At 36.9% G+C, this 13,941-nt stretch overlaps 1 long non-coding RNA gene and 2 pseudogenes across 1 annotated transcript in view; 2 read left to right on the top strand and 1 right to left on the bottom strand.

Annotated features, from left to right (window-relative positions):
* LOC139813263 (uncharacterized) overlaps positions 1-13,941 on the bottom strand; it is a 107,288-nt gene that overhangs the window by 27,722 nt on the left and 65,625 nt on the right. The gene's annotated exons all lie outside the window — the stretch shown is intronic.
* LOC139814200 (uncharacterized) lies at positions 4,418-5,592 on the top strand (annotated as a pseudogene).
* On the top strand, positions 6,676-9,216 carry LOC139812316 (nose resistant to fluoxetine protein 6-like; annotated as a pseudogene).

Raw genomic sequence — 13,941 nt, 5'->3', positions numbered from 1 at the left:
CCCGTGCTGGTAACCTTTCGTTGGTTTTTTGTCTGGTTTACGTCCCTCTTGTCGCCTCTGCGTGAGGACTGTTGCATGCCGTGAAGTGTACCTCTGGTGTTCCGCTTCATGTGACTGTATGTCCCTAGTGCTATGTTTAGGGAGAGAGGTTTTAGTGGGTGCAAGCCCCACACTACCCGGATGGCCGGGGTCCGGGTGTGCGCGAGGCATTTCCTCTCTTCCACGGAAACAAAAAAATGCACAACGTTTATCCAGCAACAAGAATCGCGCAAGCCATCCTAGAACCCGCCACACCATTCGCGCGCATCGCGCGAATGACGGTACGTATTGACGACAAACTTCAATTCCATGAATTACTAACAACTGTGACGTGACAAATGTCACGTCCCTCGACTCAGATGGGAGCTCGGCCGAGAGAGGCGTTAGGGTTAGTGTTTCCGCCCAAGGCGGGCGGAGCGCAAGCGTTTTAGGTTAGGGCTAATATCTTTTAAGCGAGACTTACAGGCAACGAGGGAGTGCGGAGCAGATGGCCAGGATTTTGTAACGGCGTATGCCGCACTGAGGGACTTTCAGGTGGACAGCCGGAAGCTTCCGAGGACGGACGGCCGACGGGCGGGTCACGCTGGAGCCCACAGCTGGCGCGCGCGGTCCCAGCGTGGTCCCGCCGGGCCGAGGGAAAATCACTGTCGTGCGAGCCGCCGATAAGGTACCATCCAGCCCCAAACAGGACGACGAGCTGCCGGATCGAGCGACCCTTTGTAAGGCCACTGCTCACGCCTCTTCAAAGTAAGATCTCCGCTATATACCGGCCCTCCCGGGAGTCGCGTTGTGCCGCGGAAGTATGGAAATCGTCAGGTAACAGATCGAGCGAGAAATACCGCGAGAGAGCCCGCACGGGAAAGTGATCGCGAGTGCCTGGGAATTTGAGCGTACGGCCGCCGACAGTCAGCGTGCGTGTAATTGTGTAGTCTTCGTTCGTATAATCGTATCGCGTTATTGTGAGAATGTCGCAAGGATTCGCGTTGTAAAAATCGTTCGTGTGAAGGATACTGTGCGTAGCGGGATGAGCTCTTCGTGAGCATCACGTGATCAGCCGTGGCGACGGGCGTCTTTGAGTTTTGCGCCCTTTTGGGACTCGCGTAATCGGGAGATTCGCGGTCATTCGGGACTCGCACAATCGGGAGATTCGCGGTCATTCGGGACTCGCGCAATCGGGAGATTCGCGGTCATTCGGGACTCGCGTAATCGGGAGGTTCGCGGTCATTCGGGACTCGCGTGATCGGGCGATCCGCGGTCAATTCGGGAAGTTGCCCTCGCGCGTGCGAGTGTCTCACGGTTATTGTTTCCTATTATGTTCGCGTTAATTGTAAGTAAATGTTCTTGCGTTCGTCGGTACTAACTTTCGCGGTAATTGTAAGTAAATGTTTTTTTTTTTTGCGTTTGTCGGTATTAATCCTGTCGCGTTATTTGTAAGTAATTGGTGTTAGTTGTGAGTGCGTAACTTCGTGCGTTTCGTCGGGAGAAAATGTGCTCGGTTATCTCGCGTTCGAGTGACATAGTAGAGTTCGTTGCGGTTTGTGTCGGGAATTCTTAATGTACGAAACTGATTGGAATTGCTGTGCAATTCGGCGAGGGAATGAGTATCGCGCTCGTGGGATGACACGGGACGCTTGCTCGGATTCTACTTGTTCGCCGTGGAACACGCCTTACCTTCTTCCACATGTTATCGGCATTAAAAATTGTAAAAAAATAATTATCTTAAACAAGAGTCCGGCTTTAATTTATAAATATGACGTGAGATTAAAGGTTTCAAAACGGTAGCAATTAGAAAAATCAAATAATTTCTTGAATCAGCAATGAAGACGTAATAATTTCTGAGGATAGTCCAACAACGATTAAAATTGTAACAAATTATAATAATTGGAAATAATAGTCCGAAAATAATTATAATCGTAAAAAGAGAGTTAGCATAATTTGAAAGATTAGTCCAAAAATCATAAAAATTGTAAAAAGGGACTTAATTATTTGAAAGAAATGTTAGAAAATGATAAAAATTGTAAAAAAAAAGTTAGAATAATTTTAATCAACAGTACGAAAATAATAGAAATTAGAAAAAGGGACTTAGAATAATTTGACGGAAATGTTAGAAAACGATAAAAGTGGTAAAAAGGGACAGAACAATTTGAAAGAATAGTACGAAAATACTGCAACAATAATTTTATAAAACAGTTTCAAAACGATACATGTTGTAAAAAAGGAGAATAATTATAAGCAATAGTACGAAAATGGTACAAATTGTAGAAACAGAATAATGTTAAAGAATAATACGAAAATGAGAGAAATTGTAGAAAGATAATAATTTTATAAAAGAGTTTTAAAACCGTAAAAATTGTAAAAAGAGTTAAAATAATTTGAAAAAATAGTACTGAAATGGTAAAACTTGTAAAAAGGGAGTTATAGAATAATTTGAAAGAATAGTACTGAAATAGTAAGCATTGAGGATCTGGATCTAGAAAATGAAGATTTTATAACGTTACACCGTGAATCATTTATTAAATTTTGTAGATCCAGATACGGATACGAAATTTAAATATTATTAAATAATAATAATAAAATATTATATTTTTAACCTTGTGCACATACTCAAAATATAGAGAGACTTTGGCGCAAAGTTCAGGTAAATATTCCGAGATATAGAACAAGAGAAGCTCATTTAATTGAATATTTAGCCAATTTTCAATTTAAAAGAAAATTTAGTGTAAACAAACCCTATTTCTGAATTTTTTATAATAATTGATCAATTATATTCCCCTATTACTTCCACATAATTATATATTTTAAAATTGTAATCTTGGTTAAGGCAGAGAATAGTAGAAATACAATGTATTGTCTACTTTAATCAAAAGCACAAACTGTCTGCTTTAATTATCTTATTAATAACTTTTAGAATTGAAATTTAAATGTAATATTTCTTCAAAATAAACTATAAACTGTAAATACGACTACGTCAATTTCGTTCAAATTCCTACAAATTATAAAAAACATTTAATATTCTTATTTAATACACTGAGATGTAAGATCATACCAACAATTTTTCCTACTCAATGTATCTTTATAAGACCAGTTGCCAAAGAAAACTCTCGCAATGTATGTTCACTTGTTTTAAGAAATTTTTAGGGACGCAAACAAAACAAAAATTAATAAAGTTTGAAAAAAATCAGCCAACAAATGAATTAAGGTGTTTAGTACCTTATAACTTGGACAATGTTTGTCCCAATAAGTACATACAATATGTTCCGTATGAAATAGACTGTTTGCCTTGAAAATTTAGAGCACAAATTAGAACCTTTGCAAATCCGAGAACGGTCCTACCACCCCCCGAGCATTGTTTTAAAAATTATTTTGGATATAATATAAAATAGGAAAATTATTTTTTGATAGATCGATCACCGTAAAGAGCATAACGAGACTTGTCTATTTCTAATATACAACCACCAAATAAGGGTTCTATATCTGTTTTAACGTGACGAGCATGGCCTAGTAGACAGCGCACTGGTCTATTGAGCCAAAGGTCCCGGGTTCGATTCCCGGTAGAGCTAGAAAATTTTATTCGCTCGTTCTCCTCTCGGAAGGCAAACCACCGAGAGTATGTCTTGCCACGAAAACTTCTCTAAAAATTGCTGTTCGAAATCGGCGTTAAACTGTAGGTTCCATGTGTATAATCCACGTGCGCAACACATGTATATGAAGAGAAGTCACCACGCTCGGGCACGAGTAATAGAACTGAGTGTATATATATATATATATATATATATATATATATATATCTGTTTTAACACCTTCAAAAATAACTTTTTTAAAAAAATATGCAGATGTCACTTCACAGAATTTGGACAGAAATAATGTTAAGAAGCTACGGATAATTACAAATAATAAAAAAATACTTCGATGAATATCTTAAGAAAATCGATGTCTACATTTACCAAGTCAGACAATCAACCAATAAACAATTTACAATCTCTGATTGACAATAACAGATACAACCTAGAAGATACTTAACTAACTGAAGTAAGGATTGCTGAGCTATCAAGAAACAATAGAATCACCGATATCAAATATCAGTAAATTTATGCACTTTCTCGAGTCGCCTGATATTCTGCAGCAAAATTTTCGCGCTGTAAAAGCATAGGATGAATGGGCGCGTTCAGCAGATTATTACAACCGTTGCAAAGCAGTTGAGCGAGTGATCACTAAACGCTTAGTGATACAGATCGTGTCTGCTGAACGTACTTGAGCAGCGCGTATCACGTAAGCATGTACTATTTTTCTAACGTAACCTCTCAGTGCGTTTACTAATAGCATAGCAAAAAACAAAATATTATTAAATTTCAAAGAAATCGAAATATTGTTTGACAATATGGGCGATTTGGATATTATAGCTTTATTTGCTGAGGATGATGGTGTAAATGATCGAAATAAAATGCATTACATCTTATAATCGATAAATTGGTAGAACCAATACCAAAGCTGGATGAATTAGAAATATTGCAACGTGGCGAAAAAGCAAGAAATCAAAAATTACTATAAAATTATTGTTCTTCTATATAGTATATTTTGTAAAAATGTGAACTCTCAATTAATTTAAATACTCAACTTAATTTTGTAAATAAAATTGTTTAAGACTTGGTCAACGTAATTGGACATGCTATCCTTGAGAATCTAAATTACCTTGTAGATTTAAGGAAGAAAATTATGTTCTCGGTCTGGATTTTGGCTAAACCAGAAAGTTTTCTCGCTGCTGGAGATCGTTTTAAATTGTCCAAATGCACTGGTCACTGTGTGTTTAAGGAAATTGTCACGATTTTGGCTAATCTATTGCCAAATTATATAGTGTGGCCTGACAGAAGATGTTATGATGAGGAAATTATTTTCCGAAGACGGTCTCACGGTTTTCCCGATGTTGTTGGTGCGATCGATGGTCGCCATATTCCGATAAAAGCTCCCACAGGCAACCCTATAGACTTTTATAATAGAAACAAAGTACTCCATTATATTGCAAGGTGTATGCGATCACAAGGCACGTTTTATAGACATTTTTATTGGAATGCTTGAACGAATACACGATGCTCGGGTATTCGGGCAAAGTAAATTGTTTGAACGATTAAATCGTGCTGAAAATCCTCTATTACCCCCTAATATGCATCTTCTAAGAGACTCTGTTTACCCTTTAATGATAAATCTGATGATTATCCGTTTCGTGATAATGGTCACTTGACGAGAGAGCAAAGTTCTTACAATGTTAAATTAAGTAGCATCAGATCTATGATTGAAAGAGCATTCGGTCTTTTAAAAGGCAAGTTTCGAAGGTTAAAATACTTAGACATATCTACTCCAGCTCTGGGAAATACCATAATAGCGGCAGCGTGCGTCATACATAATTTTCTAATCGATCGAAATGAAATCAATTTTGAACATAAAGCGCCAATCGAAGAAGCGATGCGAATAGCAAACGATGCTAGAGCTGAACCTGACGAAGACGAGGACCTTGTTGCAGTAGATAAGAGAAATAGAATTATTACTTTAGTACAATAAACCAAATACATGTTTTTTAAAATAATATTTCTTTATCATATTATTGCGCCCGTGCCGAGACGCCCGGTAGAAGCCCGAAAGGCAGCCGCGAAGCGCTGCCTGACGACGTTCCTAACGACGAACCTGTGGTTGTTTGTTTACATCTGTCGACATTGAGTGTTGTTGTATTTCTGCATTACCCTAATTAAACGAGTTCTCCTTTCTAACTGAGAGTTCTTATTCCCGGAAACGGGATTGCGCGCTGCATTCGCGAGTGTGTATGAGTGAGTGCAGCGAACGCGCGGTCGAGCGCAACAATATATTACTATTGTAAGACATTGTGGTAAAAAATAAAGATACTTTATACAAACTGCATATACAAAACTAAACATATTTTAAATAAAGATAAAAAGACAAATTAGACGCCGGTGGTCAAGCGGTAATTATAATATTTATATGTAAAAAAATAAAAAAAATTAAAAAAGTTAAAAATATAAAAAAGCTCTAAAAAGTATGAAATAATACTTTTAAGAATTTCTTTCAATTTTTGAAGTCGACGCCAAATTAATTTAGAAATTATTACGAACACAAAATTCATGTGCATGATTATAAAATACATTTCGCCAACAAATAAAAAAGTAAAAATCCAATTGCTTGAATTATTAGCTCTAAATGCCACAGATTGTAATGCAAAAAAATTTTTTTTAATTGTTAAAACTTTTTTTTTCCAGTCCTTTAATTCTTCCGCGATTATTGTAAGTAAATCCTGTAAAAAATTACCGAAAAATTGTGAAAATTTAATTAGAAAAGTTGCTACTTAGATATCAGGTGCAAAACATTATGCAATTTTAAGAGAATTTCAAAACAATCTGAATTGTCAATATATTTAATATATACGGAAAGTAATTTACTTGACAATTTACTTGACGTGCACGTGTCTCGTTGATCCTCTCCAACACGGAATGTGCTTAAACACAGATTTCTTCCGTAGAGATACTACTGATGACAGAGAGAAAGAGTTTGATAACTACAAAATTTCGTAGTTTGGTAACTACAAAATTTTGGTAATTTCGTGGTATCGAAAAAAAAAGAAATTCAAGAAGGATGGAGTCAATGCGGCCCGGATGGAAAGCGCGCGTGCATCTTTTCTTGATCCTGTTAGCGGCGACGAACGTTGGCGGCACGAAGCCCGAAGTTGTTCTCATGGATCTCGTTACGGAGCCCTTCGTGCCTCGCGAATTCGCTTCCCCGCAGTGCATCCGCGATGGCAAAATTTATCTGAAGGCGCTCGAGGACTACACAGACTGGGCGATTCAAATGTACGACGCCTCCTCCTTCTCTTCCTCCAATAATATGTTGCTTGTTAGATATAAATTTTAATAATTTACAGTGTTGATCCTATTTTACACGGAAACGACATGGGTGATTTAGATTTATTAGACGAATATATATCATTAGTTGAACAGATAAGGGCTGACGAAGCCATCAACGAACAACCGTGGGCTGATGAACTAGATCAGCCTGAAGAATAAGTAAGAATAAACGGGAAATTTTGTGTAAAATTCATATAACAGTTCATATTATAAGTTTTTTTTGATAGTACATTTCCGTCAGGCATGATCACCGGCAATTACAAACAGCTGGGTAATTTTTACGAATGCTTACAAGTGAAGACCGAACACGGGTTTGTCGGGCAAGCTTGCAACGCAGCGGTGCAGTTCGAGATCTTCAAAGACAACAAGACGCGACGTGATTTGGACATGAGAGACCTGCTTGTGAACGTCGCTATCGCGTCGAATGCGACGAAATTGACTTCCGGCGAATCGATCCAATACGAGTGGATGTTTTGCGTTCCGTCCACCTGCAATCATACGGATACAGGAGACTCTCGAGATCACGCTCGATCCATTGAAAGTCAAAAGGCGTGTAGACATGACTATCACCGTTTCTAAGGAATCATGCTATACCATTGAAACCGTTCAGACAACGTAGAACATTGGCGATTGGTTATGCATCGATTCTTGTGCTGTTCGCATTGATCATCATAGCCAGCACGGGATACGATATTGCGATGCAACGGCGTGCTAGCGCGTCGGAAGGTATTTTTGCGGCATTTTCTTTGTACAAGAATGGAAAAGAGCTGTTGGAAACTGATAGACGTCCGGAATCTATTCGCTGCCTATAGACGGCTTGCGGTTCATCAGCATATGCTGGATCATTTACGGTCATACTTATTACATGAAGATCGTTGATGTCAATATGAACCTCATGCAGATTCTACGTATGCACTACGATTGGAACAACATGCTGGTGCTTAACGGCAACATCGTCACGAATACCTTCTTCCTTCTGAGTGGGCTCCTACTCGCTTACAACGAACTGTTGAAAAAGGAACGGTCCTTAAAGCGGCGTTTTGACGTGATAGGATTTTATCTTCATCGTTATATAAGATTAACACCGGCCTACGCGATGATGATCGGTTTTTATGCCACTCTGTTCTACAAATTCAGTACAGGCCCGCATTATTGGGACACCTGAGTCGGTACTAACCAAAACTTCTGTCGCGAGAATTGGTGGACCAACTTACTCTATGTTAACAACTATGTCAATGTAGCGAACATGTGCATGTCCCAATCCTGGTACCTATCGACAGACATGCAGTTTGTTTGGCTGTCGCTGCTTGTACTGTATCCTATGCTCAAGTTTAGAGGGCTGTTCTTAGCCATTGTTTTGGCCGTCTGTTTATTTCTTTCGGTCCTCGTACCCTTTGTTATACTTATTATTTCGAATTAACCGGCACCATGCTCTATTACAAGAGGGAGAAGAACGTAATCCAGGTTTATCTGAAAATCTATATAAAGACATACAATAGATTTGAGCCTTACGTCATTGGATTAGGCCTTGGATACTTGCTATATAAGACGCGATCTTGCAAAGTCAGGTTACATACTTGGTGCGTGATTCTCGGCTGGCTGATCGCGATTATGGCCGGTCTCTCGGTGATTTTCGGACCGCGAGGCATGTACTTCGACACTCACGTGTACAACAAGCTGGAGGCAAGCTTCTACCGGTTTCCATCGTCAGGTCTTCGTACTCTCGGTCTCCTGGATAATTTGCTGCATAACTGGATACGCAGATCCCATCAATTATTTACTTTCTTGGCGTGGATAAATTCCGCTCAGCAAATTGACCTACTGCGCTTATCTCTCTCATTATCTAGTCATACCATCACACGTCGGAGCCGTTCAAACACCCGGCAATTTAACACAAATGAATATAATACGCGAATTCATCGCCAATTTAGTACTCACGATGATGATATCTGTGCTGTGGAGGCTGTACTTCGAGACGCCCTTCATGACCATTGATAGTTTCCTTCTCGCTAAACGCAAAAAAAACTTAACGAAGCACTTGGAGACTTACGACTCCACGTCGTCCGGAGAAATCAAAGAGATTTCCCAGGCAAAGAAATCGTCGCTCACATACGACAACCCTGGAAAACGCGACGTTACCCACTGCAATCTTATAAGAATTAAGGGAAGTAAAGAAAATTGCGCGAATTGCATAGAATACATCAACGACAATGCGGAAACAAGTCTCGGTAAAATATACTTTATCAATCCTATCAAACGCGATGAGACGTGATCGCAACATGAATCAACAGTCGATCAACAGCGATCCTGCTCACAGAGCGAAAGCAAATCAGTGCCTGAGAGATAGTGGTTAAAAGATCGATTGTATTTAACAAATTCACGCAGAAATACTACATTTTGGTCAAATAATGGTGTAAGTAAAAAAATTAACAATATAATGTTATATTTAAAAAAATAAAAATATATATCCCCTACTGCTATTCGACAAAAATTTTATTAGAAAGGGAACACTCTCCTAATATATAATACAATAATAATAAAGAACATTTATTCATTTGTGCATAATTGTTGAAAACAGATAAATTATGACTCAGGAATGCTCCAAATTAAAAAAAAATACCATATACTGTATTTGTAGTTATTAAGATAATTAACCTTGCTTTGGAAAATTACCTAATTTGTTAAAATATAATGCACAAAAAAACCAAAAAAAGTAAAAAATAAAATTATATTAAGAAAAAGACTCGGATGTTTTATAATATTTTTATATTTTTATAAAACGACTCTTAATGAAATAATGAGATGTTTACCATATAAAGATAGTTTTTTGATCAATTAAATTTTTTAGAATCTAAAGTTGCGCTTTATATTGAAAGGAGAAATAATTAAGCTAGTACATAAGTAAACGTTAGTTTAAAGTTTCTCAACAGAATAATAAAATGCTAAAGTCATAGTGTGATGACTATAGTTAACTACAAATGTATTCAAGAAAGATTTATCGTATATTGCTTCAAAAATAAAAAATATTGATATTCTAAAACTTATGTTTGAATGGCGAATTTTGCCAACAGTTTTTAATAATATCGAAAAAAGTAAATTAACTTCTTCAGATATAGATAATATTTAGCAAAGAATATTAAATTTTAAAAATTTTAATGAAAAAAAAAGTTTCCTAATTTAGAATTATTAAACACATGCCCGCATAACATAAGACTTTCTCAACCAACGAACATTAACAGATTAAATAACATAACGCACGGATATGGTTTATCTATTTTATGACTTGAATTGAGCGATGCGTATAAAAGATTGTATTGTATTAGACACGAAATGTACAAGAATGGGAACAGCATTGTTACCGATGGCTGCGATAGACGGAAAGGACACACACGAAGACAAAAATGTAAGCGAGTATCTCAATCGATGTAGCGACTTCTATCAATTTATAATGACGTTAGTTTCTCTGTTAAATTAATATTTGATGTAATGACATTTAGCTTCTCTATTATATTATAACGATGTTAGTTTCCGTTATTTTAATACTCAATGTAACGACTTTTTAAATTTCAACGACCAAGGTTTTTTTACACTGATAAAGGCCATGATGTCAGGATTGTTCTCGCCAAAGTAGCCGAGGATTATGACGTCCGTGCTCTTGACCTGCAACTCGTGCTTCCGGTTAGGGAGGCAGATATTGCGATCGTAGTCCGTTATCGGACGACCACGTGGGATCGGTTGTATCATCTGGTCGCTCATTCCGTACGGGAAGTACGATTGCGACGATTTGTAATCGCGATTCGGTAGACGGTCCCCGATCGTGCCCGGGCCGTTTCCCCCATTGGCGATCACGGACAGCACGTTGCTGTCGGAACTTCTGAAGGAGATCCAATTCTCGTCTCAAGCAGACCGGGCCTTTGTCTTCCGGCTCTGACGAATTTGCCAGATCTCGGCCAACACCATATCTTTTCTCTGCAGAAGATCGTCAGGACTGCACGCTGGGGACGATCGTGCGTCACGAATGGCGCCTTTGAGAGCGTTGACGGCCTGCGACAGTCGTATCTTGTCCTCTTTTAGATTCATGTACTTCTCATGAAGAACCTCGTACTTCCATCGGCGCGTTTCCACAATTAGCCATATTAGGTAGTAGCCATATTCAAGGCTGAAACGTCTGTATTGTTTATTAAAATATAATAATTTAGCAAAAACATCCAGCTTGTTCGCCAGCCCTATTGAATATTTGTTTTAGAATTATTATTAACTAATCGAAAAGAAATTTGTAAAAAAAGGGTTCCAAATACTATCGACTATGGTGGACAAAGTGTTAAATATTAATGAAGAACTTCGTGGTTCTTACTTCCATGGTAAAACTTATAGCAAATTCAATTGGACGCACCAGTGCGCACTCAGTGCACATTAAAGTCGTTGTACACTGATTTAATCTCTAATACTTAAAGTCAAATGCAAGTATTTCGACTGATAAAATGCTCAATACATATTTTACCAAAATAGTACAATAAAAAATATTGAGAATTTCGTGACTTAACCTGTTTATATTAAACATATACTTTATATATATATATATATATATATATATATATATATATATATGTTGATTTGTGTACGATGGCTTTAATGCAGTGCACTGAGTGCGCACTGGTGCGTCCGAATTCGCTAATAGATAAAAACTATAGATTTTGATATTTTACCTTTGTGAATTATCAATCCTACAATTTTTATTTATTATAATCATTTTATGTTGTAAAAAGTGAAAAAAAATATAACACATACGTTAATAGATCGAGGAGTATTATATACTCTCCAAGAATAAAGTAAACACCATTTCCAATAGTAGACCTAAAGCGGATAAACTTAAACAAAATTGGTTTTCATAAAGTTTGTGGGGTTTTTTTCGTATACTCATTGCGAGAAAGTCGAGTGAGTGTCGGGAGAGTAATGAGACTAATGAGGGTGACACGTGATGCGAGAGTGCGTAAGACATGCCCCAACAACGTGAATGGGGAAGAGCGAGTTCTGGATTACGAGCGACAACGATCACTCAAAATAAAGCAAGTGTTAACAACGGTCTATTGAATCCACGTTACTGTTCCTTATTCCTAACATCCAATATATTACACTCATATTCCACATTACCACAGATTTCATACCTGAATATTTCTTACATGAAGCTAGGTTTAGATAACCTAAAGCTATCTAAACCTTCCACATCCAAACTGGATAACAATAAGGATGATAGACATAATCATGTCAGTTAAAAAAAAAACATCTTGAAAGATTAAGTAAAGTGAAAGAAAAGGTTTAAAAATCTGAAAAATCCTATGTTAGAATCACTACATTTTGAAAAAGAAAAGATGGTGGAATTATGAAAGATTTTTCCAACATTCTATCATCATTATTATACCATCTTATACTCAGCTTAAAAACAAAGAGATCTCACCAAGTTTTATTGTAAGGATGCAAAAAGTATTTAACTATGGCGATAAACAAATTAATATCAAGAAAATCAATTTGGAACAAAGCAAAATTTTATAAATTTGATAACTCAACCCATCTTTATTATTCTAAGTTGATCGAAGTTGAAAAATATTACCTCAGGGCTCAGCCAGGCAGTTTCAAGCTGCGTAATTACAAAAAAGTCATTGAAAACGGCAACAGTGCACAGACACTGTGTTTTAATTTTATTTCTATGTTAATGGTTCGCAACATTTTAAGCTTGATAGAGCTGGAGAAATTCGGAGACACACAAAAATATCCGCTCTTACATAAAATTAATGACATTGCAAAGTCTACCATACAATCACTATATTATATCACGACAAATTAAAAAAAGGTTGAGGTAATATTTTTCGCAATAATTTCTTTCAATCAGGAGGCTAGGGGATTTTAATTCTCCAACGAAACTGTGTTTTAAAGTCTGACAAATTGGTCGGCACGCAGTTTAGTAGGTTAAAAATTCGTGTACTTGGAAATACACGAAAAAAGATTTGAAAAAATTTATTAGTTTATAATAAATTTTATATCTTAAAAACGCCGTATATACCTTGATTGCCAGTTACGTCGATTAAAAATTCTCAATTTGGTTAATAATCGCTGGCAAAGTTAATGTGTTACTTATTCGTAAGAATTTTTTGGCATCGTGAAAAAAGATTAGAAGGCAAAATAGCAGAGCGCTTGAAAAAACAACCGTGCACGGTTACACTGTGCACATGTTACACAGGTAAGGAGACGCTTCTCTTTAAGGTTTCTTACGCAATTTTATAGTATATATTCATACTAATACTAAATCTTTTGAAAAGTATGTGGTGTACCTCTGGAAGAAAACTAGCAGGTTAATGTATTTCTTCTGAAAGACAAAATATTCCAACTGTAGTCAGATGGACTCGAACCCGAGTCCTCGCAGTTATGAGTCACCTTTGCCACTAGACCACACTGCTTCCCTACGAAAACGAAATGTTGAAAAATACTGTTAAATTATCAACAATCCATAAACCATTAATTTTTAAAGAAAGAAAAAAGGGAAAAAAAGTAAACTTGGAAAAAAGAGAGAGAAAAAAGATTTCTATTTACCATTTCTAAGATCAAGATGTCCATACAACTTTTTCCAATCATACTAGACAAACATCAGATTTATTTAAAGATATTTAAATGTAAAGTGCATTGGTAACAAATGTAATAATAGTTAATAACCTATCGTATGAAAAAGCATGGAAATTGGCTAATAGAAAATACCTAATCCCTTGGGTAATATCTCGATTGCGCAGCTACCCTCTTGACAAAGAAATTATTAGAGAAAATGAGAATAAGCAACTAACGTACTTCGTTTCCGTGGCTGATGCCAGGATTTTGTATATTTCATTTCCCGTATCTGACATGCGTGACCCATTTTTGCTTGAACAACAGATCTGTTGTCATATATAATAGAGATCAAGTCGAATATGATTATATACATAAAAATATGATCATATCACGCCAAATTTCA

The sequence above is a fragment of the Temnothorax longispinosus genome, chromosome 1 (assembly GCF_030848805.1).
Source record: "Temnothorax longispinosus isolate EJ_2023e chromosome 1, Tlon_JGU_v1, whole genome shotgun sequence".
NCBI classification, from domain to species: Eukaryota; Metazoa; Arthropoda; class Insecta; order Hymenoptera; family Formicidae; genus Temnothorax; species Temnothorax longispinosus.
The sequence above is the reverse complement of the archived record's forward strand: the minus strand, read 5'-3'. Positions and strand labels throughout refer to the sequence as shown.